Below are 16,539 nucleotides of genomic sequence, written 5' to 3' on the forward strand. Positions count from 1 at the left end.
CAGACTGAGTAATATGAGAAAAACACCAAATTTAATTTTATACATATGGAGAATTTATATGGTTATAAATTTTAAGTAAATGGAATAGGGATCTGGGTTGTCAAGGAGCGAGGAGAGTGTCTCATGGTGAAGAGGGGATGATTTCTTGTGACAAAACCTTGTCTTTAAATGTTTGCCCTGCTTTGACAGAGGCTTCTCGATAAAAAGATTCTTTCTGTATATGACCCTAAATCTGGGTAATTTGCATTATTTAAATAATAGTAATGGTTTCTGCCTAGGCCTGTAGGACCTCCTTTGATCTTAGTTCTCAATGCCAAGGTGACACATACTGGAAATAGCCTGCTCTGGGCATCTTGGAAAAAGATATCTGAACATTTTGGGAGAGAACAATCCACAATAGCAATTATATCTCCTTCAAAATGATTTTGGAGTGACAATGACTCTCTTCTTGACTAAACTTTAGACAGGCTCCTCTTGACTAAAACAACTTTGGTAAAAAGTTTGATGTGTTACATAGATGCTGTTCTTTTTTCTTTTAAGTTTGAGGACTCTACTTTGGTCAAACAATAAGGTTTTTTTAGACACAAATTGATTATACTATAAGACTATGAAGTTTAAATCTACATTTATTTACAATTCTAATTAATATTAGCCTCAAGGTAATATTTCTAGACTAGCCCTTCTATTATAGCTTTTGACTTAAAAGTGCTCCACAGCCTGAATATTTTCTCACTCTCTTAATCACTTTATATTTACATATATTCCAAGTGTTTTTCTCCAAAATGTGCAGCATTGAGAAGAGAGAAATGAACAGAATAAACACATTAATTTAAGTAAAAAATACGTAGTTGGATGAAGAACAGATTCTGTTTCACTGTCAGGACATGAATATACTGCAAACTGTCTTTTAAAAAATATCTGTGTCATCCATTGTGATTTATTTTACTACAAATTGTCTTTGCACTTATAAAGAATCGCCACTAGAGTGCTGCAAGTATCCATTCAAGTCTGAGACCCTGTGCTGTGTGGATACTGTATTAATTGTTAAAACAGTAACGCTGACATATCTCTTGAAGTTATGGGTCACAGTCAGTTAAGAAACATTGAGAATCATTTAACCCATGCATAGTTTTATCTGTTTTTATGTTAATGCTTATAATTCTATCCATGCATTAGACTCCAGAAGGTAAAGAAATAATAGAAATGAAATCAATGTCTGAATTAATAACAATTAGTTTCTATTTCACCATTTTGTCATTAGTACTTTAACCACTTAGTTATTCCCTTTTAATAGATAGGCTTTTTTTTAAAGATTTATTTATTTATACAAGCACCGGGTACAGTCAGAAGCACAGGAGGGTGAGAGAATTCACCAGAGCCAGAGCAGGGAGCAGAAAAGGCAGAAGGACCGAAGTACACTACTGAGGGGAGCAGCGGGCATGGCAGGAGAGGTCTGCATGCCATGTGGGACCCTCACTGGTGGCTGGGGATCAAACGGGCGCTGCAGAGGCTGTGGGCAGCTTCGCAGCCCAGCGCTCAACCGCTGCACCACTGGGGAGGCCCTAGGTAGGCTTTTGATAGGTAGATAGATAGGTAGGTAGATAGATAGATAGATAGATAGATAGATAGATAGATAGATCTATCTATATATATCCTTTGCACACAATATTTCTATTATTACAAAATAGATAATTATTTTGTTTTAAAAATTAGGTTATGATTGAGTTGAGGTGAAATTTGATTAATTTTCTCTTTTAAATTAATATGTTTAGTGTCTATATTCATTATATTAATTCTTGAGACAAATTCCTTCTTTTTTGCATGTTTTTAACTTGAAATTTAAAGTTAAACCTACCACCTAAATGTATTTTCTGTACTTAGAATGAGTTCTTTGAGGATCAGGCAATATTTTATTCAACTTCATTGCTATAATGGCTAGTACTTGTCTTAAATATCAAATATTAATATTGATCATTTAAAAGCAGATAGATGAATAAATTGTATTCCTTATCAAACATCAAGAGAAGCACTTGACCTAGCACCTATGTATTTTATTGTCTGTATTGTTTACCGGTATTTACACTTGAATAACACTTTATCTGAGACACCTTATTTCTTTTGTTAGGATTAGAATCAAAAGTTAATGATATTTTCATTTTAAATGTAAAGAAAATCAAGGCACAGAGTTTACTTCATATATTAAATTATTGATAGATACTATGATAGAATTCAAATCATCTGCCTCAGAAGAGAACTATTTTCATGGTCTTTGGTCTTCATGGTCTTCTTTCTTGTGATATAGTCTTAAACTCATCAAAATCGCTCTTTTTTTTTTAATTGTAATTGGGAGAGATTTATTTCTTGATGTTGTCATGTATGCTCACTATTTAGTTCAAGGAAACACTTCTAAGCATAGTTCACTATATGACATAGTGGCAGTAGGTAAATACAATTTACACAAATTATTTACTTGATTGAACGCTTTATGGTACATAATAGGTAGGTTTTTTTATAGTTGCTCTCAGCTTTTTTCACACTGACTTCCGTTGTATTTGGGTGTTCTATGCCTGAGATTGCTCAGCTGCTGCTGTTGCCATTGGTTTGTTTTCTTTCAGGATCAAGGTGGGGACTTTCATATAAAATCTTATTTTTAATTCCTTCTCTGGCAATTCTTTCCTGGATTCTTTGTTTTGCATAGTTATACCTACAATGGAACCAGCATCCTAAAGTCACTAAGAAAAATCCTCCTACTCCAACATCACATGATCTTCTAATTTTACCTTTCCCTTCCCGGGCTCGCCCGGCTCCTGCTCGGCGGCCATGGGACACGAGTCCCAAAATCTCTCTTTAATCCATTCATATATCAACAAATGTAATAAATACTTTAATTGTAAGTGTACTTGATTTCCAGCTAAATTTAATTAATTACCTTCAAGTTAATGAAAATAAATATGCTTTAAAAAAGACCAGGAACGAGTTTTACTTTCACCAAATTAAAACGGATAAACAAGAAATCAGAATCATTAAGATCCTACTTCTGTTCATCTGCCTCTGAGGTGAACAAATCACGCATTGTTCCACCAGTAGAGCCAATTGATGAGATGGGCTTTCATCTCCTCACTAAAATTCCCTGGCTTTCCACTGCTAGTAAATTTCCAGTTTATATCCAATGAAACGTGAGGCAGACTTGAAATTACTACTTCATTTTTCATTAGAATCCTTCATAAATGCAGCCATAAGAATTCATTTCTGCTTCCCTCTGTATTCATCATGTCCTCTTGTTCAGAAATATCCCCATTTCTAAGATAGCTCACGTTCAGCTCACTTGCGATGTCTTCTATAGATCCGAAATTAGAAATAATTACTGTATTATTTGGAATTCCACAGAGTTCTATTTATATCTGTAATTATAATATGTCTGTATTTCTCTGTTTTCAGTTAGTCCTTTTTTCCAAATGCATTTCTCTCAGTTCATTCATTCATTCATTCATTCCACAAGTATTTGATGAGTACCTACTATGAGTTCAGAACTTCTCTAGGTCCTGAGAATAAAATAATGAATAAGAAAATGTTCCTGACATCATGGTGCTTACCAGAATGCAGTCAGGGCAGATAACAGGAAATAGAAATATATGAAAATACAATGTCAATTGCAAGAGGTACATGGCACAGAAAATATAAAGAAGGCTAGAAGAATAAAGAGTGCTAAGTCCCAGAAATAGCCTCTCTGTGGAGGAGGACAGAAATCCAAGTGCCCAGAGGAAAGGGGCAAACCATGCCACTGTCTGTGGAAACAGTGGAGCAAACTGAGAAATAGCAAATGTAAAATCTAGAGGTAGAAGTAAACTTGCTAAGGTTACAAAGAGCAAGGGGTTAGCAAGGGGATGTGAAAAGAGACAAATTTAGAGAGGGGGAGATCACATATTATCATGATGCCTTGTCTTCCCTTGGTTTCTCTTATCTCATATGGCATTTAGTACACAAGGTTTTACAAAGTGGTACTAGATGATAATGCAATGTAGTGATTTTGGGGTAAGAAAATCTGGGTTTGAATTGAATTTCATTTCCTTATTTGTTTACTGAACTTCAGCAGATTGCATAGCCTGAGGGTTGGTGGTTTTGCTTCATCAAAATTTTCATTTTCTTGTTGAAAACCTTATATTAAAGTCATCTATTAAGAAAGGAGTTAAGTTAAAAAAGTAAATTCTTACAGAAAAAAATGTATATATTTGATAATTAGTAGAACAGAACTCTTCTCCTAAAATTAACATTCCGAAGCACGTTAATACTAAAAACTCAGAGTGGTTGTTTACTATTTTAACTGGCAAAACTCCTTAGAGAACTAGCATAGTTCTGCACTGACAATCAGCTCCAACAGAGGCCTTCTTTGCTCTGAAGAATAAAGCTCTTGCACTCCATCAAGGAAAAAAAATTGTATTCATTTATTAGATTCCAATATTCTCCTTTCAACTTAATCAAGAAATCCATCATAATTTCCCATTGAGATTTGTCTATTATTTAAAAATATCTTGAGATTAAAGTAATAGAGTAATACTCATATTTTTAATGGGGAATAAAAACCAAAGATCATTAGGAAGAATGGTTATCCCAAAATATCAAAGGCAATACAATTGGTGTCAGTCAAGCCAGAATTGGTCTTCTATTTGAAGAAGAAACTGCTATTAGTTTCATATGTGCTACATTTTGTGATTTTGCTTCTGTTTTCTTTCATATATGGATGGAAAATATTGGTCATCTTCAATGTGAACTAAAGAAATGTCTTCATTTAACTCTTATGTTAATCTTCAGAGTTAGTAGCACACTAATTTACTTGGAAGACTTGGAGTGACTTTACTAGAAAACAAAAATGAATAAAATAGTTTTACCCTTTAATACATTTAGTTTCAGCAATGCCTTGAAAAATTAGTATTGCCTAATTAATCATGAATTTTGAAACAAGTATCTAATTTCATCACCCACAAACATCCTCTTCGCCTTCCTTTCTTTGTACCTCTATAGTCTGAAAAGCTTAAGTTGTTTCTTTATATTTCTGTGAGTTTGCATATTTTCCATCCCTTTATCCCTTCTCATATTTGAAAAATCTTATTGTCATTAATTTCAGAAAAATAATAATTACATCCTCTGTAAAGTCTTCCCTTACCTCTCCACTGCCTCTTTAGAATTAATCAGATACCAATATCTGCAAAAGTCTCTTATTTTACGGACATTGTATTCACTACTCTTTGTGCTGTGATATAATTACTGGTTTGCAGGTTACAACTCTCCACTACATTGCAAAATACTCAAAGATAGAAGCTGTGAGTTATTAATTTTTATAACCCTAGAATTGAATCCACTGAGAGGCTTGGAGTAGACACAAATTTATTATTGGATTAATTTCACCTTAGAGAAAAATAGCATTTCTTTTGAACATAGAAAATTGTCTCTTTGTAAACTGCCTAGTCCTACCATCTCTATTCTAATAAATGTTACCCATCTGTAAGATATTGGCTGATAATTCTGACTATTTTACATAGAATTTATCTCATCATTTTACCACTTCACCATCTGTGGAAAGATACTGTCCCTCATTATGTCTTTGCACAAAGACACTGTATCATGATATTATTTGCTAAGATGTCAGCAGTCACCTACCTGTTGGGAACTCTTATAATACGTAGTACTGCCCGTGGCTTATAATTATTTGTGTACTGTAGATCAGTCAAAATTTCTAGTAGATTTTAAGTGTCTTGAAGTTAGAAACTGGGTGCTCTCTTTGTTTAATTTGTTGCATTTCAGTACATACTTTGCATATGAAAGATAATAAATATATCTTGAATGAATGCCAAAAATAGAAATTTGGGGCCTTCCTGGTGGAGCAGCGGGCTGAGCGCAGCTCTGTGAAGCTGTTGCAGACTCTGAGCGCTGGTTCGATTCCCGGCCAGCCAGGGAGATACCCACATGGCGCCTCAGACCTCTTCTGCCTTTTTCACTGCTCCCCTCAGCAGTGCTTTTGGTCTGTCTGCCTGTTCTGCTCCCTGTCTGTCTCTGGTGAATTCTCTCAACCTCCCGTGCCTCTGACCTATACCCCAGCTCTTGTATAAGTAAATCAATCTTTAAAACAAAATACAAATTCACTACTTTTTCATATCTATTTTAAAATTTAGCTATCAGTTTATACTAACTTTACCCCAAAGCTGTGAGAAAGGGAAATAAGTATTAAGCAGAATTAGGCAAACTATTTCCTGAAGTCCAATCCAGTCAGGTTCCTAATTTTGCATTGCATGCCAGCCAGGAGGTGCTTTATTTTTTCAAAAGTTGAAAGGTAATGAAGAATATTTCACACCACATAAAAATTAAATGAAATTAAAATTTCAATGTCCATAAATAAAGTTTTATTGAATAAGAGCTGCATCCATTTGTTTAGATATTGTCTAGACTGCTTTCACCTTACAACAAAGTCAAGTGTTCCAGCATGTATGGCCCATTAAGCCAAAAATATTTACTATATAGTTCTAACAGAAAAATTTCAGTGACTCTCCTCATATAAGAAGAGCAAAATTGAATATAGTAATGTTTTGCAATCTTTATTCACAGCAGGGTTTTGCAGTCATTTCTCTTTTCTTTAATGCAATGTCATATTCTGCATGATTGGAATTTTTCATTACACTTATAGCAGTAATGTATAGTCTTTATCTGCCAGGGATCAAAATGAGCATAAATATTAAAATATGTTCAAAAACATGTTTGTGCATAATTAATGCAATATAGTAATTAGGAGAATCATAGAATTTTTTTTATGCAGGGAATTCCTGAAGTGAAATGATGCATAAAGTTAGCACAAATTTATTAAATTTAATTACCTGATGCAGGTAAAAGTTAACATTTAAAAATTGAATCTTAAATGATTTTAATTTAAAAGTTCTAAGGGCTAATGTGTTCAAGCTCCCGAATATCACACAATTATGTCATGAATCTTGAGTGAGAATACATTTAACATAGATTACATTTGTTCATTTAAATTAAGGCAGTTATAAAGAATTTACTGTGCTTTTAAAAACTCAAAGTCCCCATTTTCCTAAAATACCTAATTTTGGTTTTTTAAATTTCTTTGAGGACAGAATCATATGATGAAATTTCTATTAGTTCCTACTAGGAATTTTACAATAAAATAAACGGAATTTCTCTGTTTGAAACAATATTAGGTTTCAATAAATGCACTCATTTCAGCTACTTTTTTTTTTTCCACCACAGGGGCATCTTCTAATAATTTCTTTGCTCAGCAGTCTAGCAGACTCTAAGCAGCTAAATTTATGAAACAAAAGAAAACACTTAAGCAAAAGAGTTGAGTGGGTAATGGTCCTCTCTTAGCAATTGCATTGCTAATGTAGTCTTGACTTCCAGAAATGAACTGATTATGTAATGCCAAGTTAAAGACTGCGTATGTCTGGGTTTGTGAAAATAATAAGGCTCTACCACTATTCCAAGTATGTGTGTGTATGTGTATGTGTGTGTGTGTGTGTGTGTGTGTGTGTGTGTGTTGAAGAGAGATTTACCTATACATTCACCTTAATTGAAATTTTCTGTTGCATTTCAACAGGCATCAATTAACAGTAATTATTCAAAGCTAGTGCACAATGTAATTATGAATAGTACCACCAGTATTTGGCAACATTCAGACCCACAGTATAATTTTAATGCAGGTAAAGTTGTCTATGACATATTGCTAGTCTCCCTTTTGAACTTACATATACTTTCTACACTATCATAGTGCATCTTTTTACTTTATGCAAACTTCTAGCTGTTAAGGATCTCTTTGGTGAACCTTACCCTAGCCCATCCTGTGACAAAATGTTCCAACCATAATTACTATTCCCTTTTATTATATGATAATGTATGAATCCTTCCATTAAAATTTCTGCACCATCATACATATGACTTTTGGGAGGGAAATTTGGTTTATAGACAATAAGTTAAAAATACAAATATACAATGAAATAGAATGTAAGTATCAAAGTAAATCTGTACTGATTGGGTCAAGAGGAATGTATGAGGAATTTCCTGACAATTCTGAAATTTCCACACTGCTACCATTAGGATTAACTCCACACTGCTGGTCCACAGTTTGTGAAATGATGCACTCATAAATTATAAAGTTAATTTTTTGATGCATGAGGGTGTTACATGAAGAGAAATTATGCCATAATATCAGTTTCATTACCAATTAAATCACTTAGAAAAGCTCTACTCCCTTACCATTGTCTATTTGTCCAATGATTTAGGTAATGTAATCTTTAAAATACTATCCTGTCCTCTGCAAATAGTCTTAACATTTGCAATGATAGCATGTCATATACTTCAATACTAAAATATAACTAAAGTTCAATATCAGAAGCTAAATACCCTTTTAAAGCTAATGTTTATCTCATTACACTGATTAAATAGCATTATCAAAGAGAAGTCTGGAATATTACAGAATCCTATTCAAATTTCATTCTCTCAGTTCATGTTAAGTGTAACACACTGAAAAAACACAATTCTTCCCCATTAAATAAATAAATATATAAAAACAAAAATTGACTAAACAAATTAATAGCACAAAATAAGCAAAGCAAAAGTCCTTGTTGAAAGAAAATTGGAGAAGGAAGAAGAGAAGAGACTATCGATAATAGTGTAATTGACTAGTAGACATTGCTCCTCATATTATCTCACAAATGTCTTTAAATTGTGAACATAATAGATTGGCAGTTGACACAGAGTATAAAGTACCCCAACTGAAATAAGCAGAAGAAGTGCTCAGCTGAACCAACAGAATTGTGTGGTATATACAAGATTACTGATTAAACAACTAAATTTTTGGAATGTTTGTTACACAGAAAGGCAAATTTCTATTTTATGCATGATCTAACACAAACGGGTGTTGAATTTGACACAAACCCAGATCACTATATGTCCTCACTCCCAAGCAGAACAAAAGAGGCTATATGGACACAGGAATGTTTGCTTATTTATATTGACTCCAGCTGAATCAGGCAACAATAAAATGTCTTAACCAATAAATGTTAAAGTTCTTATGTTCATTCCAGTTCTGTTTGTTTGTTTCAATCTCAGTTGCATTTATTCATCACCTGATTTATTGCTCTCTACCCAATTGTTTTCTAAACTCCATCTATATTGTCTCATCTCATTTCTTTGAGTTGTTCTCAACCTATTACTTTTCTTATTATATTGTTAATGTCATGAGGACCATAGGCTAATTTGGGTATTCTTAAGAATAGGCATACTTTGTTTAAACTTTCCTCACAGCTCTCTCATGCTCTAAAAGAAATAAAACCATTGTTTTACTTCCTGATTCTTTATAGTGTTAGCTTTGTACTCAAGTACTCTCTGAATTTCCTGAAAAATTGTATTTTTTCAATGAAATAGTATGAAAATACTAAATGCTGTGCACAATGAAAATCAGTAACAATCAATAAGAAAAATGTTATCAAACATACGAAACCCAATAATTATGCTCTTGTAAACATATAACTAGTTTTTGTAACACCATTTTTTAAAAATCATTTTTTGTCAGTGGATAAAATGCTAACCATATACAGGAAAATTCAAAAACTAACTTGAATTTTATTTCTTTTTGTATTTCTCCTTCACTTCAATTGACCTATATAATTCCATTAACAAGAAATCTCTTTAATCACTGTGTTTCAAACCCCATTTCAAAATCTTCTGTAGCTTACTTGTGTTGACTGAGAAATAATCAATCTGTATTACAATCAAGAGTGCATTCATTAGAGAATAAGAATCATGTGCCTTATGGTCAGATCCGTAACCAAGACAAAGTCCAAAGGTATGTTCCTCCAGGGGCAGGGAATGGGGAATTTCTAAATGTGAAGAAGGGAAGCGATCTGAGTTTGGGTTACTTGTCTTGAAACATTTGGATTGGTTCTTTTTTTTTTTTTTTTTTTTTATAAATTTTATTGTTATATTCCCCATACAATTGCAGCCCCCCATTCTGACCCCAATCCCTCCCCTCCCGCCCCCGCCCCCCTAAAAGTGTCTCTGGTTCATAGTTTTTTGTTGATTTTGATTTTCACTTTCTTATAGTTATTCATTTTCCTGGTCCCTTATTTAAGTTTTCTAGATTCCTGCTATGAGTGAGACCATCCGGTATTTTTCTTTTTCTTTTTGGCTTATTTCGCTGAGCATGATCCCTTCCAGCGCCATCCATGTTGCAGCAAATTGCATGTGTTTATCTTTTTTGAATGCTGAGTAATATTCCATGGTATATATGTACCACATCTGGATTGGTTCTTAAGTTGTCCTTTGATGGGGCCTCCGCGGCGGCGCAGCTGTTGAGCGCAGCGGTTGAGCGCTGGCTTGCGAAGTTGCCCGCAGCCTTTGCATCGCCCGTTCTATCCCCGGCCGCCAGGGAGTGTCCCACATGGCACACACTTCTGCTGCGCACGCTGCTCCCCTCAGCAGTGTATTTCGTCCGTCTGCCTGCTCTGCTCCCCGCTCTGGCTCTGGTGAATTCTCTCACCCTCCCACGCTTCTGACTGTACCCAGTGCTTGAATAAATAAATAAATAAATCTTAAAAAAAAAGTTATCCTTTGATGTTTGGTTGACAAGACTCTTCAGAAAGAAGGTACAGAGTAGGATTTTTGTAACAGCAGATGACCATCTTGTTTCTTTCATTGTTACCAACAAGGAGAAAATGGGAATTGCTGAGTCAAGATGTAGTCACCAACTTATCCTGAAGACTCAACATGCAGTTAGACACAAAGCAGGTATCACACATGTCCCACTTGATTTTTCATAAGTTAATCTTTTCAAATATATGTGTTTACTTGTGAAGTTCTACAATAATTCTCTTGGTAATTCGATTGGGATTGTTTTTAATTTTATGGGACACTTTAGGGGGGAATCCATTCAAAAGATTCTCTTCATAGATACTTAAAAGGCTTTTGACAAAATTCAACACCCATTTGTATTAAATAATGCACAAAATAGATTTTTGGTATTACTTCCATACCATAATAAGTTATACATGATTCAGTGCTCTTGCTAGCGTGTTACTTAATGGGGAAGTAACTGCTAAGTCAAGAAAAAGATAAATATGTCAATTCTCTGTCCTGTTGTTTGATAGTCAGTTGGAGAAAAAAGCCAGTGGAATTAAATAAGAGGAAGTAAGTGTATCGCATAGATTTTATAATTCTGGATAGATATGCAGATTAAAAAGACAAAGGACATAGTAACTTATATCAACCCTTATATTTATAGACATTTGTAAATATATGCTTTATAAACTCTAAAATATTATAAGACAAATAAGAAAATATGAGCATAAATGATAGTCAGAAAATACCAATTTTTAGGTGTAATAATAGCTTTGCAAATCTATCTATAGATAGTTTCTAGAACATTTTCAGATAAAATAATGTGATACCTCAAATTTCCTAAAAAGTAATATGGAGGAAGTACAGATAAAACATGATTGATCATGCATTGTCAGGTTTGGGTAATGGTACACTGAGATTTGTTACACTCACTCTCTTATTTTCCACATTTGAAGTTTGTTATAAAACATGCAAGTTATTTCAAGTTTACTCAGCATTCCTTTGGTTATAAACATGTTAACTTTCTCTGAAAACAGTGTAGAGCCACTGCTCTCCCCTTCCTTATGCACCCTCCATGGTTTTTTTGGAGTTTTATTTTCTTGAACTTCTGTATTAATTGGTTATATAAATATGACAGGAAGGGAAGATGGTTAGAAGAGAGTATAACAGAAACTGACAATTTCAGAAATCAAAGGCGCATGGAAGAATAAGTAAACATCTGTACAAACTTCTGGTTGGATAAATCCTGAGACTCAGATAGAAAAACTAATGGGTCTTTCTTTTTCACAGTTGTTGTCTGCTCTTAAGTTGAACACTTGAGGGTGATATGAAATCTGACAGTAGAGAATCTTAAAATGTTGCTTTGTATAGCCCACCTATTAGTAAGTCTATCTTTTGAGATTTAGTTAAACTGGGTTCAAACCCCAATTTCATAACTCAGGAGAATATAAAATTCTGCTAGCATTTTTTATGAATGTACATAATTTTCTTGATTTTACTCTCTCACTTTCACTATCATTTCTATATTGACATGGGATTCCTTGGATTTTATCATTATCATTCTGCTTGGGAAATTAGCACCACGTCTGGCTTCCACAAAAAGATACTCTCAGTATATCTGAAGATTTTGAAGTTACGAAAATAAAATTACAGAGCAAAATAATCTCTGTAATTTTTCTGACTTCACACTTCTTCCCAACCCACCTTTTGTATCTTTGTCCTCTCTCCAAGAGAAATGGACTTCAATTTTTCTACTACCATAGTTCTCCCCACATTCAAATTCTGGGGACTTATAGTTTCCCTAAGAGATCTTAAAAGTACTTAATTAACTTGATTATTCTATCCTGTCATATGAAGAAGAATCCTTCTTGATCAGTTTGGTTCAACGTTGCATCAGAATGAGTTGGGACAAATTCTGCCTTTGCAATGTAGAAATGTAAAAGCCAACCAGTCCTGTAAAGCATGATGAAATGCATAAATTCATAGAGCTATGGGACTAGAGAGAGACTCATATAAGGCTTATAGAAAAAACAGTTTTGCCTATGGTGATAGAGTGGTGACAAAGTCAGAACTAGAATGCAGGTCTCTAACTTTGTGGTCCAAAATGCTTTCTATTGTGTTGTCTCTAATAGCAAGCAATACATCAATCTCTGCTCGCAAAAATGCCAGTACTTTTTTTTTAAAAGCAGAATATTTTCTCACTCATACAAAGAGATAAAAGTTCCTTGAAGTATGAATTGAATAGCTATTGAGAGACATGTGAAGTCCAGTTTCAATCTCAGAGATAACAGTTTCTGTTCTTTTCAGACTAGATGGATAATCAGTTTGGCAAGACCCATGGATAGTGAAATTTAACAAATGGCAGAAGGAAATCTTTCAAAGATGAAATTGAAACTGCAGGTTTTTATACATGAAGAGCAAAGATTGTGTGTGTGTGTATGTGTGTGTGACTAAGCAGAATGATTTCTTGATTCAAGGTTATTATGTATGTGTAAGGATTTATTCGAGATAATAAATGAAAGGAACATTATATTAAGAGCAACAGATATTTTCAGCATATTGTCAACTACTATACATATATATGTAGTGAATAAGATGAAAATTTATGGTATTAGGAGACAGGTAACAATTAGGACAAAATTAACTGAACAGCAACTGATGACTTAATTTCATAGTGTTTCCTTTACGGTTATAATCTATCACAATGCTGATTATTATACTTAAAGAACAGTGAAATTAAGTTTTGTGGAACTTCCTTATATGAAAGGGAAAACTATAAACAATGAAATTTTTAAAATATTTTTATGTAAAATTACACAAATATAAAAGTTTGAATATAATACCTAATTCTAATTGATTGATTGGTTCCTAAATTATCTGACTTTGCTTATTTAAAAGATGGAGGAATAGAAATTTGGATGGTGTTTCTATTTATGGGCAGGTATAAATACAGAGAGGAGTTCTTGAATAGCACAGCTTAGGTATGTAGTAATTAGAACTTTTCTTGGAAAAAATAGTTTCCACTGGTAAATATCTCTCCCAAAGGGGGAACTTTTCTTTTCATAGAGTAGGTATTAGTGGAATAGTGGTAATTATCCAGTTCCCTATGCTTTAGATCAAGAAAGAGGATTTGTCTCACAGTTAGTTATATATTTTTTCTTTATCTAATTTAGCTCAGCCTTCTAATTCATCTTTTTGCTTCTCTATATTTGATGTCTCCAAGTGGAAAGCTCTTCTAATTCTTCTGCAATAGAATAACTTTCCCATACCTAATTTAAAAAAGGAAAAGGTAAATTAATATTTGATATCAATTTCCAGGTAAAACAAGTGATGTATTCTTAAAGGTGAATGAACAATAATTACTAAACATTGAATGGAAATCCATTGTTTCTGTTGTTTACTTTTAACACTATAAAGCAGGATTTAAGTAGACATTAAATTGTTGCATAAGATTTATTAAATCTGACAATCCTACCTTTCCTTCAATCAGTTCAGATATTTAATGTAATTATCAAAATAGTGTCTTACTTTTTATTTGTTCATTTAGTTCCTTTTCTTTCTACTTTTCTCTTTGCATTCTTTATTATTGTTTTTTTTTCATATTTCCCTCAAATACTAGTTTATTCATAATACTTTGAAAGTAATGTTTAATGGTTGATCTAAGATTCACAATCTATTTGTAACCTAATGTCACTAAGTTTTTTCTACTTTATGTATATAGTGTTATAGCCTTAGAATTGGATAGTTATACTTCCTTTTTTCCACTTTAGTTGTCAAACATTTTATATCTATGTGTCAGTATACTCATAATAAATTATTATTTTTATTTAGACAATCAATTATATATTTTTTAAAGATTTATTTATTAAACATACAAGAACTGGGGTATAGGCCAGCAGTTTGGGGGGATGAGAGGATTCACCAGAGACAGAGTGGGGGATAGGAGGGGCAGATCTATCAATATACACTGCTGACGGGAGCACTGGGCAAGTCAGGAGAGGTCTGCTGTGCCATGTGGGTAGCTCCTTGGTTGGGGATCGAACTCACATTGCTGTGGCTGCAGATAGCTCTATAGGTTGTGCCTTAACCCCATGTGCCACCAGGGAGGCCCTAGAAAATCAATTATATTGTAAAAAGTTGAAAAATATAGATATACCACAATTGTACTAAAAAAAATTAAATACTTGAGAATAAACCTCATAAAGGAGGTGAAAGACCTATACAAAGAAAACTACAAAACATCGATCAGAGAAATAGAAGAACATACAAAGAAATGGAAAGACATTCCCTGCTCATGAATCAGCAGAATTAACATTATCAAAATGGCCATTCTACCAAAAACAATTTACAGATTCAATACAATTCCAATAAAAATCTCAGTGACATTCTTCAAAGATATCTAATAAATATTAATGAAATTCACATGGAAACACAAAAAAACCTCGAATAACCAAAGTGCTCCTGACTAGAAAACAGAAAAATGGACTTCAAACTATACTACAAAGCCATAATAATTAAAAGAGCATGGTACTGGAACAAAAACAGACACATAGACCAATGGAACTGAATTGCGAGCCTAGACAGAAAGCCACACATATATGAACAACTATGACAAAGGAGCAAAGAATATGCACTGGAAAAAGGACAGTCTCGAAATGGCGCTGGGAAAACTGGACTGGTACATGCAAAAGAATGAAACTAGATTACTATCTCACACCATACACAAAAATCAACTCAAAATGGATAAAAGACCTGAAGCCAACAATATATAGAAGAAAACACTGGCAAAACATTCCATGACATACATCTCAGAAACGTCTTTAAAGACTCACTCCCTGAAACAAAGAAAATAAAGGAAAAGATAAATAGCTGGGACTACATCAAACTAAAAATTTCTGTACAGCAAAAGAGACAATAACCATAATGACGAGACATCTCAAAGATTAGGAGAAAATATTTGCACTCCATAAAACTTGTAAGGGACTGATATCAAAGATCTATAAAGAGTTTACACAACTCAACAAAAACAAAATAAAGGATCCAGTCAAAAAGTGGGCAAAGGAGCTAAAAAGACACTTCTCCAAAGAGAAAATGCCAATGGTCAACAGACATGAAAAAATGCTCAATGTCATTTATAGTCAGGGAAATGCAAATTAAAACCAAAATGAGATATCACCTCACACCAGTAAGGATGACCCACATTAAGCAACAAATGCTGGGGAGGATGTGGAGAAAAAGGAACATTTTTACATTGCTGGTGGGAATGCAAACTGGTCCAATCACTATGGTAAGCTATGTGGAGAACCCTCAAATTACTAAAAATGGATCTACCATATGACTCAGCAATTCCACTCCCAGGAATCTACCCAAAGGACACAAAAACATTAATTTAAAAGGATAGTCTCGCTCCTGTGTTCATTACAGCACTATTTACAATAGCTAAAACATGGAAACAACCTAAATGCCCCCAAACAGATGACTAGATCAAGATGAGGTTTATATACACAATGGAATACTACTCAGCAACCAAAAAAGATAAACTTATGCCATTCACAGCAACATGAACGGAGTTGGAAGGGATTATGCTCAGTGAAATAAGTCAGAAGGAAAAAGAAAAATACTGTATGGTTCCACTGATTGAAGGAACATAGAAAAACCATACACGGGATCAGGAAAAAAAAAGATAAAACTGGCAAACTATAAATTATAATTGGATACATTCATCAGGGAGGGGAAGGGAAAGGGATCAAAACAGGAGGGAAGAGCACAAGAGTCTGTAGTTATGGTTCATAGGTGTCTTGGTGGTGGGAATTTTATGGGGACAACACCTGAGAGGAGAAATCAAACGTTGTACAAATGTAACATAAACAATGATGTAAAAATATATACATAAATATATAATAACTAATTAAATAAAATAAA

This window comes from Talpa europaea, assembly GCF_964194135.1.
Source record: "Talpa europaea genome assembly, chromosome: 2".
Taxonomy (NCBI): domain Eukaryota; kingdom Metazoa; phylum Chordata; class Mammalia; order Eulipotyphla; family Talpidae; genus Talpa; species Talpa europaea.